At 41.8% G+C, this 15474-nt stretch overlaps 1 protein-coding gene across 1 annotated transcript in view; it reads left to right on the top strand.

Annotated features, from left to right (window-relative positions):
• LOC127437087 (N-acetyl-beta-glucosaminyl-glycoprotein 4-beta-N-acetylgalactosaminyltransferase 1-like) overlaps positions 1–15474 on the top strand; it is a 234162-nt gene that overhangs the window by 162004 nt on the left and 56684 nt on the right. The gene's annotated exons all lie outside the window — the stretch shown is intronic.

Here is a 15474-nt window from a genome sequence, read left to right as displayed (position 1 = left end):
TCAAGCTGAATTGTTGCATTTGAAATAGTAAAAAATACTAAGTATGCTACAATACAATAAATAAGTTTACTGAATCATTACATACAGACCTAGTGTTTGCCATGTTTTGGAAATAAATTCAAAGACAATTGCATTACTGGAAATTGCACTGTGAGCTTAGGTTTTGTTGTGAACATTTTGGTAAATTATTATGTTTTACAGAATTTTCTTTCAAATTGAATCAGAATCAGAATGAGCTTTATTGCCAAGTGTTCTCACGTACACAAGGAATCTTTTTAGGTGATAGGAGAAACAAGTGCACACAGAACATTAGCGTGAGACAGAACATAAAACAAGGTAAGAGTATAAATAGACATACAAATAATAGGACATATAACAGAATGGCGTATGTACATGTGCAAGTGGTAATGTATGTGCAAGGTAGGGGTATGTACAGTTATTAAATTAAATATGTGAATTTTCATATCTACATGAGATATGTAATTATATTATTGCACTATGGGGGAGTCCTGGCAGTTTAATTGTTCATGAGGAAAATGGCCTGAGGGTAAAAACTGTTCTTGTGCCTGGATGTCCTGGCGCTCAGTGCTCTGTAGCGCCGGCCAGAGGGCAACAGTTCAAAGAGGGAGTGGGCAGGGTGTGTGGGGTCCAGAGTGATTCTACCTGCACGTTTTCTCACTCTAGAGATGTACAGGTCTTGGAGGGTGGGCAGGGGGGCACCAATAATCCTTGGCTGAGCCAAACCAGACAGATATAGATGTATACTGGACAGACTCAATGACGGCCGAGTAGAACTGTGTCAGCAGCTCCTGTGGCAGGTTGAACTTCTTCAGCTGGCGAAGGAAGTATAACCTCTGCTGAGCCTTCTTCACAATGGAGTCTATGTGGATGTCCCACTTCATGTCCTGAGAGATGGGAAAGCCTAGGAACCTGAATGACTCAGTGTTGTTCAGGATGGTGGGGAGGGGGGGGGGGTGGAGGGATTTTTCCTGGAGTCCACTATCATCTCCACTATTTTGAGCGTGTTCAGCTCAAGGTTGTTGTGACTGCACCAGACAGCCAGCTGATCAATCTCCCATCTGTATGCAGACTCGTCACCTTCGCGGATGAGGCCGATGACTGTGGTGTCATCTGCAACCTTCAGGAGCTTGACAGTGGGGTCTTTTGCAGTGCAGTCATTCGTGTACAGGGAGAAGAGCAGTGGAGAGAGAATGCATCCCTGAGGAGCACCAGTGCTAATAGTGAGGGTCTCGGATGTGAGTTTCCCTAGTCTCACTAGCTGCTATCTATCTGTCAGAAAGCTTGTGATCCATTGACAGATTGGGATGGGCATGGAGAGCTGGGTCAATTTGGTTGAGAGAATATCAGGCATGATGGTTTTGAAGGCTGAACTGAAGTCCGCAAATAGGATCCTTGCATAAGTCCCAGGTATGTCGAGGTGTTGCAGGATGTAATGCAGTCCCATACTGACAGCATCATCCACAGACCTATTTGCTCGGTAAGCAAACTGAAGGGGGTCCAGCAGGGGTCCGGTGATGTCATTCAGGTAGGCCAAAACCAGTCTCTCAAACGACTTTGTGACCACAGACGTGAGAGCGACAGGTCTATAGTCATTAGGTCCTGTGATTTTTTTTTGGGGGGGGGGGGGGCGACTGGAATGATGGAGGAGCATTTGAAGCAGCAGGGAACTTCACACTGCTCCAGTGATCTATTGAAGACCTGTGTGAAGATGGGGGCCAGTTGGTCAGCGCAGACTTTCAGACAGGCAGGTGAAACACCGTCTGGGCCTGAAGCTTTCCTAGTCACAGGTCATAAGTGCAGATTGAGTAGCAGGATGGGGGAGGAGGGGGGTTCCAGGAGATGTTGGTGTGTGTGTGAATTGAAGATCAGAGCGGGGGACGAATGTTAGACTGGGCTTTTCAAATCTGCAGTAAACCACATTCAGTTCATCAGGGAGGTGTCTTGTACTTGGTGATGCTTTTTAGGCCTTTCCACACAGATGCAGGATCGTTGGCTGAAACAGTTTTTTCAGCTTTTCAGAGTACCTTCTTTTAGCCACTCTGATTTCCTTAGTAAGGTGTGTTCTGGCCTGGTTGTACAATGTTTAATCCCCACTTCTGTAAGCATCCTCTTTGGCATGACAAAGCTGTCTGAGTTTTCCTGTAAACCATGGTTTATCGTTATTTTATGAGAAAAATGTCCTAGTAGGGATGCACATATCCTCACAGAAACTGATATATGATGTCACAGTATCTGTGAGCTCATCCAGGTCTGTAGCTGCAGCCTCAAAAACACTCCAATCAGTGCAGTCAAAGCAGACTTGTATTTTCAGCTCTGCTTCATTGGTCCATCTCTTCACTGTCCTTACTACAGGCTTAGCTGATTTTAGTTTCTGCTTGTAGGTCGGGAGAAGATGAACCAGACAGTGATCAGAGAGTCCTGAAGCTGCACTTGGGACAGAACAATATGCATCCTTTACAGTGGTGTAGCAGTGGTCCAATATATTTCTTTCTCTGGTGGGGCATGTGATGTGTTGCTTGTATTTTGGCAGTTCACGGGTGAGGTAAGCTTTATAAAATCTCCCAGAATAATGATAAGAGAGTCCAGGTGTTGTTGCAAGTATTTTGAGAGACACAAACACAAAATCTGGCCAAAAAAGGAAGGTGTTTTTACTTTTTTTGCGGTGCTCCGAAACAGCTTGCCTGCACAGAGAAAGAGATGTTTGTGAACATTTTCATCCAAACATATTAGCAGTAGTTAATATAATAATAATTAAATAATGGAGAAGAGCACGATAACCTGGAATATACCCAGATGTGCGGTGTCGTCAAATGCACATTCTGCCTGTTTAAGAGATGGTTTAGGTGTCTGGATTCAGGGGCAGATCTAGAAATTGCTTTATGGGGTGGCAAGGGGGTGGCTTCCCCCAGAATAATGATAAGAGAGTCCGGGTGTTGTTGCAAGTATTTTGAGAGACACAAACACACCTTTGACTTTCAATGCTCATAAGACAAATTACTCATCTTGATAACAAATGGTTTGAAAGATCATCAACAGATACTGTGTAATTCAATTCTGTTTCACTTTCTGCATCATTGTCCAATCAAAGGCCTCAATTCCCTCTTTGTAATCAAACCACCCACACTCATGCGTATTGATGCAGTAATTTTACCCCTGATGGTGTTGATTGGGTTGGTAATTAGAAATTGCTGCCCTTTATCTGATGGGGCATTTAATGATTTCCTTTCCCTGCCCAGCTCAAACAGCTCAGATCACTTAGAACTGCTCAACTATTGTGATTTTGATTAACATATCATATTGAGGAAAGAACAGCATTGCTTCAAAGATAGAAACCTTTTCTGCTTAAGATAAGCAGTATACTAATGGTCGATTAGCATATTGTATCCTAAATAGCATTTTAAAGCCAACAAGTCATTTTAATTCGGCACTCTGTGCTAATGCTTCATTAATAATGGCTTTAAATGGATCTGCTGGAATTAGCAGTGGATTTGTTTCCATATATATGGCTGTAAAGTGATCCATTCCTTGGCATTTATCTAGAGTATATTTAATAATGCATAAACTAATCTGAACCCATTTCATGAACCTGAGTGTATAGATAGTACCCCACTGAGACACCTTTTTAGATTTGTTCTAAGTAGGTAATGTTCTGCCTAGATGATTTTGGCATTTATATTTTATGTACAGATGGTAAAAATATTGCCAGATTTGTTGTCAGAATAAAATTGTGATGAAAATCCATACAAACTTTTGTTCAAATAATCCATACAACAACAAATTTAAATCTTAAATTAATCCCCAATGAAAGTTGTGAATTCATCCAGATGTGAGTGGCCCCTAAAGGGCGACAAATACTTTTAGCAACATCAAAGAACAAATGGGTGTGATATCATTTCGAACTAAATTTGGCCAAAAAGAATGTGTTTTTCTTTTTTCTTTTTTTTTTTTTGGTGGTTTGAAACAACTTGAAGTGCATTTTTATTACACGTTTTTAAAATATGGCGTCATTTTAAACAAAATCTAGCCAAAAGATGTGATTGAGTTCATTGTGGTCGCTCGAAACAGCTTGACAGCTTCTAAAAAACATGCCACTCCTGTGCGAGATGGCAAAAAAAGTGAGATGTGGCGCAATGGTCAAAGAAGTCCACGTAGCACATTTACATAGAAAAACAATAAATAAAAAAAAACTGTGTAGATGAACACAATATTGCATTTGGTGTGAGTGGCCCCTATAGGCAATGTGATGGAACAACATGCCCCTCTGCTCTTCATGACATCGTCATCATCGTCCTGCCTCTTTAAAGGCCATTCTTCAATCAGGTCCACAATGGGAGTGGGCTGGAGAGAGGAGGGGGATATTTTTTATGTGAACAGTGCCAGTGCAGCTCCCATCTACTTGAATAGGGAAAGATAGAAATCTTCAAAACGGTTGATCAAGATTACGATCAAAAGAACGCATATTTCAAATCAGCAGTCAAATCTGACAGCACTGGTATCATAAATTATACTTTTTTTTTTTTACCTCAGATTACGCTAAAAAACGAAATTTTCCTGGCTTGTATGGCTAATGCGCATGCACGTTCTTGAGTTGATTGACAGGTGATGTCTGTATCTAAAAGGTGATTGGCTTTTCTAGATCCGTTGACCGTTGGGCATCCCAATTTCTCCTATTTATTTTAATAGAAGTGACCCGTCTCTGCTAAATAGTCTCTGGTGCCACAGAGCCACAGTTTTTATACTTCTCAGAGAAATCAGCATAAAAACGGTTTAATTATAGTTGTCTCTGCATAATAAGCTGGGATAGTAGAAAGTATTTTAACACTGAAACAAATACATTAGCTCTATCAAGTTGTATTTAACCCGGAATATCCCTTTAACATCTGTGTTGGGTCATGCGTTAACTACATTGAAAACATTGAACAAATATCTAAATGCAGTTTTTTCATGGATCATGGCACACCACACGTACACTTTCAACTTTTGCTGTGAGTCTCTAAAGAGCATTTGATTTTTCTGCATTATTCATGCAGTGCACTGGTGTGTTAGTGTTTCACCTATTACTGCCCTTGACGCAGGCCTGGACACAGGAAAGTGCACCCTTGGGAGCGATGCCATGATCCCAGACCTGAATAGAAACACATTTAACCCTCATTCACCCTCATTCTGCACCATCTGAAGGGGATTTATTATAGACCTCTTAGGGAAGATGTTTAGAGTCAAAGAGAGACAAAGAGCAGTAAATCACAAAAATAAAATAATTTTTGCAGTAGCATAGAAACAATCCGAAAGGTGGGAGGGGCATGCATTGACAACCTTAAGAGCCTGGGTTGTGAATATAAATTAGTTCAAATCTGATTTGCTCTAAGACTAATAAGCGCTAGCTATATAAGGATTAATGCTTAATGCTTACTGCTTGCACATTTGTTGATTTATTCTGTTAACTGCAGATGCAACCGGTTAGCAGTGGCTTCTGCCTGGGTCTTAATACTGTAATGTAACGTGTTTTGCTCTTAAAATATATTGATTGTTTCCCCAAAAGAAGGGAGACAAACTTAGAAATTCAGTTTGTATGGCTGCTATTCCCCTGAAGTTCTGGCAATGACAGTTAATTTTAGTATTTTTGCCCTAAAGAGAATATGGCTGTAAATGAGCCAGAAAGGAAAAGTAAGATAAGACAATTTATATGCTTTAGATTGAAACACAACCACCTTCTAAAGCAGAAACCTAACTGATTTGGAATGCATTTTTTTTTAAAAAGTTTTGTAATGTGAATGTACTAGACAGATGTCTTTAACTGTTGCTTCACATCCAACTGTTTTTAGCATCTTGTGCAGGAGCGCCGCATTTTCAAATCATATCAAATCAAATCACTTTTATTGTCACACAACCATATACACAAGTGCAATAGTGTGTGAAATTCTTGGGTGCAGTTCCGAGCAACATAGTAGTCGTGACAGTGATGAGACATATACCAATTTACAATAACATCAAATTTACACAACACAATTTAAAGTCTAACATACACATAATTACACACAATATACAAATATTAACATACAATGTACAGTATACAATACACACAATATAGAATACACATTATACAATAAAAATAGTATATATAGTATATATAAAATATACAGTAAGTTGTATTGTACTGTATTGACATTCAGGCTGTCGGCTGATAGTAAGTTGCCAATGTGTTGTTAAGAGAGAATATAATTTATGACAGTCCGGTGTGAGATATAAGAGTAATAAAGTGCAGTGCTGATGTATTTTGTAGTTGTACTTTGTTACTGTATTTAAGTACAAGTGTACTCAAGTATAAATATTTCAGTAATAAATATTTCACTTTTACTTCACTACATTTTTTTCCATTCTTCAGACCCTTTTTTTACTTTTGCAACTGAACACTGCAAAAAAAAACTACAACACAGCTGCTAATGTAAACTGCATGCGGCTCTGTGATAGTGATGTCCGATTTCGCGAAAGAAAAGTTGAAACTTTGATCAGTTTGATTCTTTTGTATCGGTCAAAATGGTTCAAAAAGCAGACTGAACAATTTGTTTAGCAAATCGATTTGCAAATATGCATCGAAATCAGGAGGGGGACCTGGACAACTCCTTGTGTCTCCACTTCAAAATCTAAAGAGAAGAGACTGTTCCTGTTCACGTTTTTGTCTTTTTTTTTTTCTTTTTTTTTGCTCCCCTTTTCTGCCCAATTTCCCAATGCACTCTAAATCCTCGTGGTGGCATAGTGACTCACCTCAATCAATGTGGTGGAGGACGAATCTCAGTTGTCTCCCCATCTGAGACCGTCAATCCGCGTATATTATCACGTGGCTTGTTGAGCGCGTTACCGCGGAGACGTAGCGCGTGTGGAGACTTCACGCTATTCTCCACGCACAACTCACCACGCGCCCCACTGAGAGCGAGGACCACACATTATAGTGACCACGAGGAGGTTACCCCATGTGACTCTACCCTCCCTAGCAACTGGGCCAATTTGGTTGCTTAGGAGACCTGGCTGGAGTCACTCAGGACGCCCTGGATTCGAACTCGCGACTCCAGGGGTGGTAGTCAGCGTCAATACTCACTGAGCTACCCAGGCCCCCGTTCATGTTTTTGTCTTAATCATTATGAACATTGTCAAATACTGAAGATATGTATCATAAGATTTGTTATAGTCTGCCGGTTTTCCTGGAGAACTGTTCATACAGTATGTGTAAAATTATGCAGTTTGTAAGTCAATAAAATGTGGTATCAATGTACATTTAAAGAAGGTACCATGTGTATGAATCATTAATGACCAAATGCGCTCATGAAAATGTCTAAAAATAACATTTGCAAAACGTATTTAACCTGAACTTTACAATCAACTTAAATCCATTTACATGTTCTTTTGATACTTAAATACATTTAATATCAGTTACTTTAATAATTATACTTAAGTATATTTCTCATGAGCTACTTAAATTTTACCTAAGTTAATTTCCATAAAGCTATTTTTACTTTTACTCAAGTATGATGTTAGGGTACTTTCTATAACACTGAAGTAACGTTAACTTTTAAAAGTTGGTCTCAAGGCACCTTTGTTCAGTTATATGGATTGTGCTGCTCTGCGCTGCTTTTTCTTTTTTTCTTTTTTGCACAAAAATGCATTTTGTCTGAAAGGACCCATAGAATTTGGCTAAAATAAGTTATCTTAAAAGGCATCATAATTATGTTTCCTACTGTTTTGAAGAGCCATCCTGCCAGAAGTGTGCTTATTTTTCCAATTTGCACCTCCGCTTCGCATGTCGTGCATTTAAAATCGTTAGCGCACACCTAGCTGTGGATTATCCCTTGCTTAAAACACTATCTAGGTAGCTTACTAGCTTTTGGAGCGATTGTTTCTGTTCAGAATCTGTGGTGCTTTTTGTTCTCAGAAAGGTTTATTGATTCTTTATGGTAAAAGATACCAGTGACCACCCCACCCTAGGGATGATGGATAGGTTACACACATTCGACTAGGGAACCCAAGACTCCATAAAAGGGGTTTTGCATCCCTGTTGGAGATATAATGTGGTGAACTGGTGTCTCATCTGTTTTGATGGATTTAAGGTTTTTTATTCAACTTTTCGAGTCAGATGGTGTCCAATGGTTTCGCACATCAGAATCTCAGCAGATGCAATACATCTTTTGGTATTGTTTGCCTACTGCATATTTAGTTTTCGGACATTCCAACTCATTTCCAGTATTACTTTTTGCATGCTACTGTATGTGGCAGGGAAGTACATGCAGGGCTGGTCTACCGATGAAAGTGGATAAAGACAAATGCATAGGCATTGTTAAGATTTTTAGTAATGCTGTTAATCATGATTACCATGATCATAAATCAATGACATGATTGAGTTTGAGAGAGAGAGAAATAGAAATGGAATGAAAGGTATTGATCGAAGGTTCAGCACTTTGCTTTTTAAGCTGGAAAGACCATTGTGCTGTAACAGCCATGAGTCTTTCCACCCTTACTAAGCATTGATGAAATAGGGCATCTTATCTAAAGTTGTATCAAGCCAACACAAGAAAAGACAGACTTCTCAGCTTGTATCCTTAGAGCGCACACTCACTTGGTTGAATAGATTTGAGCAGAGTACCTACTTTCATTTCAAAGAACTCCAACCTGCAAGAAAGTGTTGAAACATCTTGCAGTGCTAAGGAGGGGGGGAAATCTGTTTACTCACCATATGTTCACTCCACAACTGCTAGTTTTACACTGTGGTGAAACGTAAATTAGCATAATGTTTTCCAAGTGGCATTCAAGCATAACTCATTCCATTTTTAGAGTCTTTTGTTTTTTAAATATCCTTGCCATACTCTGTTGAAAAGACCAGCTTAGACCTGGTCTGTAGGTGTCTGAAAGTTCCTCCTGAGATGTTCTCTTGAGGGTCAATAGGACACAAGGAGATGGGCTACTTTCCTTGTCTGGCTATATCTCTAAACATTTTCATGATAGCTCAAACACCAAGTGTTTCCCATAGAGAAGAACTCATTTGATCCCTGTTTAGTGTGCATTCTCGCCTTAGAGGTCTGATCTCTCAAAGTAATTTGGTGGGCAACTTATACCCTACCATGAGATAATGCATGATGAATTTGAGACCTAAATGATGATGAAGTCTCTGATGGACTTTCTATTAGATAAGTCCTGTTTATGTGATTGAATAATGATATGATTGGATGACAAATGGTGTGTGGAAAGACCAGGTGGCCATAATGCCTGTGGAAAGGAAGAGCACCAGAGGGAAGGATTTAGAGATGGATTCCACTGGATCTGACTCACGCTCTAGACAACACAACAGATCCGCTTCTGGCCTTTAACAGCAGAAGAAAAGAGAGGGAGAGCATTTTTAGTGAGGCATCTGGGATTTCCTCAAAAGTGCTGTCATTTTTCCTGGAAGCTCCTAGAAGTATGTTTTTCTACACTGTACATTGCTTTTGCCTTCATTATGTGCTATTGATTATATTATCTAAATTCTAAATCTAATTTTGGTAGCAAATGTGTTACTACCAAATGTACTGTTACCATGACCTAATTCTGCAGAGTTTATGTGGTGCTACTGATGGCGCATTACGCAAGTAGTCGACGCGGGTACTGGTTCCATAGAAACCAAGAAGTAATCGCATTCACATAAACAATGATGAGCTTGACTCTGAGGTTGCATTTTTGCTTTAAGATCATATTTTTACTCCACTGATGGTTAGGTTCAGTGATGGGTTAATGATGGGTTAGTAATATATGCATTCTTTTCGTCTGTATTACATCATTTAAAACTGAAACTACAGTTCACTTTAGTGCCTCTGTGTGGACATTTCAATCAGAAACTGGAGTTCACACGTGCCCATACGTTCAACAACACTTCCAGCTTTGGCCACTGTGAGCAGTGGTTTGAATTGAGCTGAAGAACTTTAGACCTACTGTCACTGAATTCACAGTGAGATCAGTCTGATTATTAGTGGGGCTTGCTACGGCAACCATCACTATTATTGCTCATACTCCTAACTATACATTTTTTGGCCATGTAACTTGTAAAGGAAATTAATGATACTTTAAATGTTGTGGCTTGTTGAGGAAATCGACTGGTGCATGATAAAATGGGCTGAAAAATCCAACTGATTCTGGAGAGATCAGAGCCATTTCCAGATGTCAGAATATAACAGAAACTTGGGGGTTGGCTTTTTTGACTTGGACCATTTAGAAACCACCCAGCACTCTAGGATTTTGGAGTTTTAGAAAATGTACAAATCTAATTTATTGAGACAATTAAATTTCCATTTGTTAGCAACTCTTCCCCTCCTAAGATAGCATTTATCAGATACCTATACAGTATACTGGGGAATATTATTGCCTGAGAAATATGACCTGATCGTCCCCAAAAGATTGATATTTGTCTGACTTGTACTGAAGCAAAAGCCATGGTCTCATAATCTTTAAGGTAATTGCACCTCTTTTAGATTATACAATATTGGAAGTCATTGACTAGCATGTGCTCCTTTGTAGGATTCAAAACTTTGTTCTAAACTGTGAAGTTTTTCAAATAATGTGGTTGAGACCCAAGAAATCTAACATTTCACACTAATATAGTATGCTACAAATACACAGAACTGAAGCTGTGTGAATCTTAATGATACCACGGCTGTGCAAGACTTTGTGGAGTTCATTAATGCAATGAAGTCAAAGTCAAGAACGTCAACCTGGCAGCACAGACTTGTGCTGAAAAGTTTGTGAGTTAGTAAGTGAGTTAGTCCACAACTGTCAGCTTTAGACCTCTTTTCCTTACATGACCTTCATAGCATACATACAGTTTTAGCCTTTAGGCCTGCTGTTTAAGAATTAGCTCACATCTACAGAGAACAATTCACAATCCAAAACCTTTGCCAATTCCAGTAGAAAAAAAAAAAAGAAAAATATGTGTAAACTAGTGATTAGTATTTTAGTATTAGTATTAGTACTAGTATTTTTTTTTACATGAACAAAAACGAGGCTGTGAGGGATAAAAGAACAGCCTGGTAAATATATCGTAATGTCTAAGGCCAGAAACGATGCAAATATGTAAATGTAAAGTCTTCTACCTATGCATGCTTAATTTAACTAGTTTTTGTGTTCCTGAAATGTGCCAGAGTACAATAATGCAGCACATGTACATGTTGTGTTCTTAGCTTTACTGTAAACAGAGTATGTTACTCAAAAAAGTAATCCACTACAAATCACAAATTAGTTCTATAAAAATCATAATCAGATTACTTTACTGACTACTTCATTGGAAAAATTGATCATGTCACTAATTTCTTTTCTTTTAAGTTACTTTCTAAAACACTTTTCACAGAAAGTTTTTTGCTCATCAAATTCAAAATAATGTCTAGATTTCCTCCCTGTTCATTATCACATGCAAGTTTTACACTCGTTTCTCCCTTACAATGACTTATTAGGGGGTGTACACCCTTCAGCTGTCACAGAAATGCAAACAGACGTACTGTACATATGAACATAATTCATAAATTCAACATAATATATAAATGAATGTACTTAAAAGAAGTCAGTAACTATAATCTGATGTTTTTCGCACTTACGAAAGTAGAGCCCATAGGGTCATATGGACTACGTTTATGGTGGTTTTTTTTGTTTGTTTTTTGGAGCTTTGTCATACCCAATTTTCTTTAGAGCACTAATTCTAAGCACAATTTTCGTACCAGCACTAAGTGCAAATGGGCATGGGTGGGAGTGTTTGCGCTAAATGTGGGTGTATTGCATGTTAATGAAATCATCTTGGTTACTGTTGTAACCTCTGTTCCCTGATGGAGGGAACGAGACGTTGTGTCGATGTAGTGACACTTGGGGTCACGCTTGGGAGCCCCAAACACCTCTGATATTTGAGAAAAGGCCATTGAGAATTGGCGAGTGGAATTTGCATACCACGCCACCGGACATACAGGTATAAAAGGAGCTGGCTTGAAACCAGTCATTCAGGTTTGTGCTGAGGAGCCGAGACAGAGTCCTGGCCATTTCAGCAGGTAGCTCAGTGTTGTGGCAAGAGGGACACAATGTCTCGTTCCCTCCATCAGGTAACAGAGGATACAACAGTAACCAAGACGTTCCCTATCTATCACTCACTCGATGTTGTGTCGATGTAGTTACACTAGGGGTCCCTATACAAAAAGCCACAACCAGCTGAACTGTGTTACGTGGATCGGCGTTGCAGGTGCAGGCAGACCACTGTGTGTGACAGTGTGTGTGTGTAAGGAGGGACGCACACAATATGGCGGACGTGACTCTCGTGGAGAGTATGTGACGCGAGACTTCCGGCCAGGGAATATGACCGCGAATGGGGGCGGCGAGAAACCAGTCAATGGTATCTACCAGTTACCGCGTGTATCTGCTTGTACGATAGCTTAGGGACAAAGCTGGGCTTTAGCATTAAGCTATCTAGGAGCCAAAAATGTGTGCCAGAATGTTTGTGAGGGGTCGCGTGCGTGTGTGTGTAGTTAGTACGAGAGAGAGAGAGAAGTGACGGCCCTAAAGCCGATTTCGCGATCGTGGGAGAGAAAGCAGCTGTTAGTTCATTGCTCAGAGACGCGGTGGATGGCTCGTAAACAGTCCCGCGTACTTTGACTCTTTAATGGATGAACTCAGTTTACCTGTCTCACCCGCGATGGCAGAATTGCACAACAGTCCAATTTGGTTGGACCACAATACAGCAAAACAAATTCGTGATAATTAATACCCTGAGTATTAATAATGAGCGGACATGGCGGTCCGTAAACTGTACAAGCAAAAACCTTGAAACACAAGAATGACACACTATAATATTCTATCTCTGCCCAGATGTAAACCTCTTACTTGAATCACATGAGGACACAGGTAGAATGTGTTTTCCTCCATCCTTTAACTCCGACCCGTTTCCTTGAGGCTTGGGTGATGACGGGAGGCCATTTCCTCGCTCTGTTGGTGGGCACGGCTGTTGATTCTCGGCGGGCTAGCGGAGAACTCAGAAATGTCGACCTGATTGAAGATGGAAGAGAAATCTTTAATCTCTTCACTTCTGCAGGCAAACGGATAAAGTTGCGGATTGCTCGGCGGTCTCCTTCGGGTCTGTTAGAGTGTTCGGTTGAACACAGAGTAATCTCAACTCATCCAGCGAGATGGAGATTGTATGGCCACAGTTTTAAGTCAGACGTTACTTCCTTGTGCCACGAGGTGTGCACCTGAGAGCAGCGATGAGCTGTATCTACACGCTGCAAACAAAGTTGCTGGAAGAAAATCCCGGAAGCATTTCAAAGGTATTTCAACTCCTGATGATGTCATGTTTGAGGGACGTTCTGTTGTGTGCCTCATCCAATAGGAGTTGAGAGTTCAATCCTTTAGTGAGCAAGGCTTCATGGGATTTGTAGTCTGTTTTGGACTCCTTTTGTTTGATTTTGGCGCGATTTTTATCAGTATAATTTACGACTTGGAATGCGGGGGCTTGTGTTAGGTTTTTACGACTGTGTTAGGCCTGCCTTTGTCTTCTATCTGAATACATGAGGCCCAACACTGGGAAGCAAACAGGTCTACCTGTGCTTCGCCGAATCGACTCCAAATCAACTGAACCTCCTGGGGGTGGAGTCTCCACTCTCCCCTGAGCATCACTTGCCATGACAGCGTGTCCACCGCACGGTTGAGTTCGCCCAGGATGTGAGTGGCCCGCAATGACTTCAGTTGCTGCTGACTCCAAAGGAGGAGGCAGCGGGCGAGGTGTGACATGCGACGTGAGCATAAACCGCCTTGGCGACAGATCGGCGTGATGGCCATACGATGCGTACCACGGCGCCATGCCCATCTCGGGACTCGAGCCTGAAGCCAATGTTAAAGCGGTCTCATATGCATCAACCCAAGCGGCGTAACCACTGCAGAGGACACCATATGCCCTAGGAGCCTCTGAAATTGTTTCAGTGGTATCGCTGTTCTTCCCCTGAATGAATTCAGGCAGTTCAGCACTGACTGAGTGTGCTCGTTTGTGAGTCCAACTCCATCCCAAGAAAAGAGATGCTCTGCTCCGGGAAGAGCTTGCTCTTTTCCCAGTTGACCTAAAGCCCCAATCGGCTGAGGTGTCCGAGCACCAGGTCCCTGTGCGCACACAATTGATCTCGAGAGGGAGCTAGAATCAGCCAGTCGTCGAGATAATTGAGGATGCGGATGCCCACTTCCCTTAGCGGGGCAAAGGCTGCCTCTGCGACTTTTTTTTATTTTTTTTTCATATAATTTTTAATTATATTTATTTATCACACATTATACATTTGCACATATACAGTGAAATTCTTTTTTTCACATATCCCAGCTAAGCTGGTGTCAGAGTGCAGGGTCAGCCATGTTACGGCGCCCCTGGAGCAGATAGGGTCAAGGGCCTTGCTCAAGGGCCCAACAGTGGCATCTTGGCGGTGTTGGGGCTTGAATCCCCAACCTTCTGATCAGTAACCCAGAGCCTTAACCGCTGAGCCACCACTGCCGACTTTCGATAAGACGCGAGGCGACAGGGACAGACCGAAGGGGAGGAACTTGTACTGATATGCCCGGCCCTCGAAAGCAAACTGAAGGAACGGTCTGTGTCGAGGCAAAACCGAGACATGAAAGTACACGTCCTTCAGGTCTACCGCCGCAAACCAATCTTTATGCCGGATGCATGACAGAATGTGCTTCTGCATCAGCATCTTGAATGGGAGCCTATGCAGGACCCGATTCAGCGCTCGCAGGTCCAAGATTGGCTGCAACCCACTGCCTTTCTTTGGTACGATGAAGTAAGGGCTGTAGAACCCCTTCTTCATCTTGGCTAGAGGGACAGGCTCTATCGCGTCCTTCTGTAGAAGGACTGCGATTTCCACATGCAGGACTGTGGCATCCTCGCCTCCTACCGAGGTGAAACAGATGCCATTGAACCTGGGCGGGCGCCTGGTGAACTGAATCGCATAGCCGAGTCGGATCATCCTGGCCAGCCAGCGCAATGGGTTGGAGAGAGCTAACCACGCCTACAAACTCCAAGCAAGGGGCACCAAGGGGACAATCATATTTGACATACCCGCAGATGGGGCCCCGCAGCAGGGTGGAACAGGCACTAGAGCACTTACCTTGCCCTGCATACCCACCATAGGTCCGGTCAGCGATGGGGGAGGAGGCTGAGCGTCCTTGTGGCCCGTCACAACCGCCTGAGCGTGAGTGTGTGTGTGTGCAACAGCTGGGTGCGCAAAGGCGGGGAAACCGTGTCCGTAGCACCCCAGCCTTTGAATATTTGATGTACGGCAGTCGCCGAGCATCACTCCCAGGTCAGGAATACCCTTGTGCAGCTCTTTCAAAGGTGTCTGCCACGACTTTGTGAGTTCCTCATGCATCTCCGGGAAGAATGGAATTGGGGCGGAGTGCGGCTGTGAGCAGCGCTCTGAGCCCAGAAAC

Source organism: Myxocyprinus asiaticus, chromosome 48, assembly GCF_019703515.2.
Source record: "Myxocyprinus asiaticus isolate MX2 ecotype Aquarium Trade chromosome 48, UBuf_Myxa_2, whole genome shotgun sequence".
Lineage (NCBI taxonomy): Eukaryota > Metazoa > Chordata > Actinopteri > Cypriniformes > Catostomidae > Myxocyprinus > Myxocyprinus asiaticus.
Note: the sequence above shows the minus strand (reverse complement) of the source record. Positions and strands in the feature narration are given on the sequence as shown.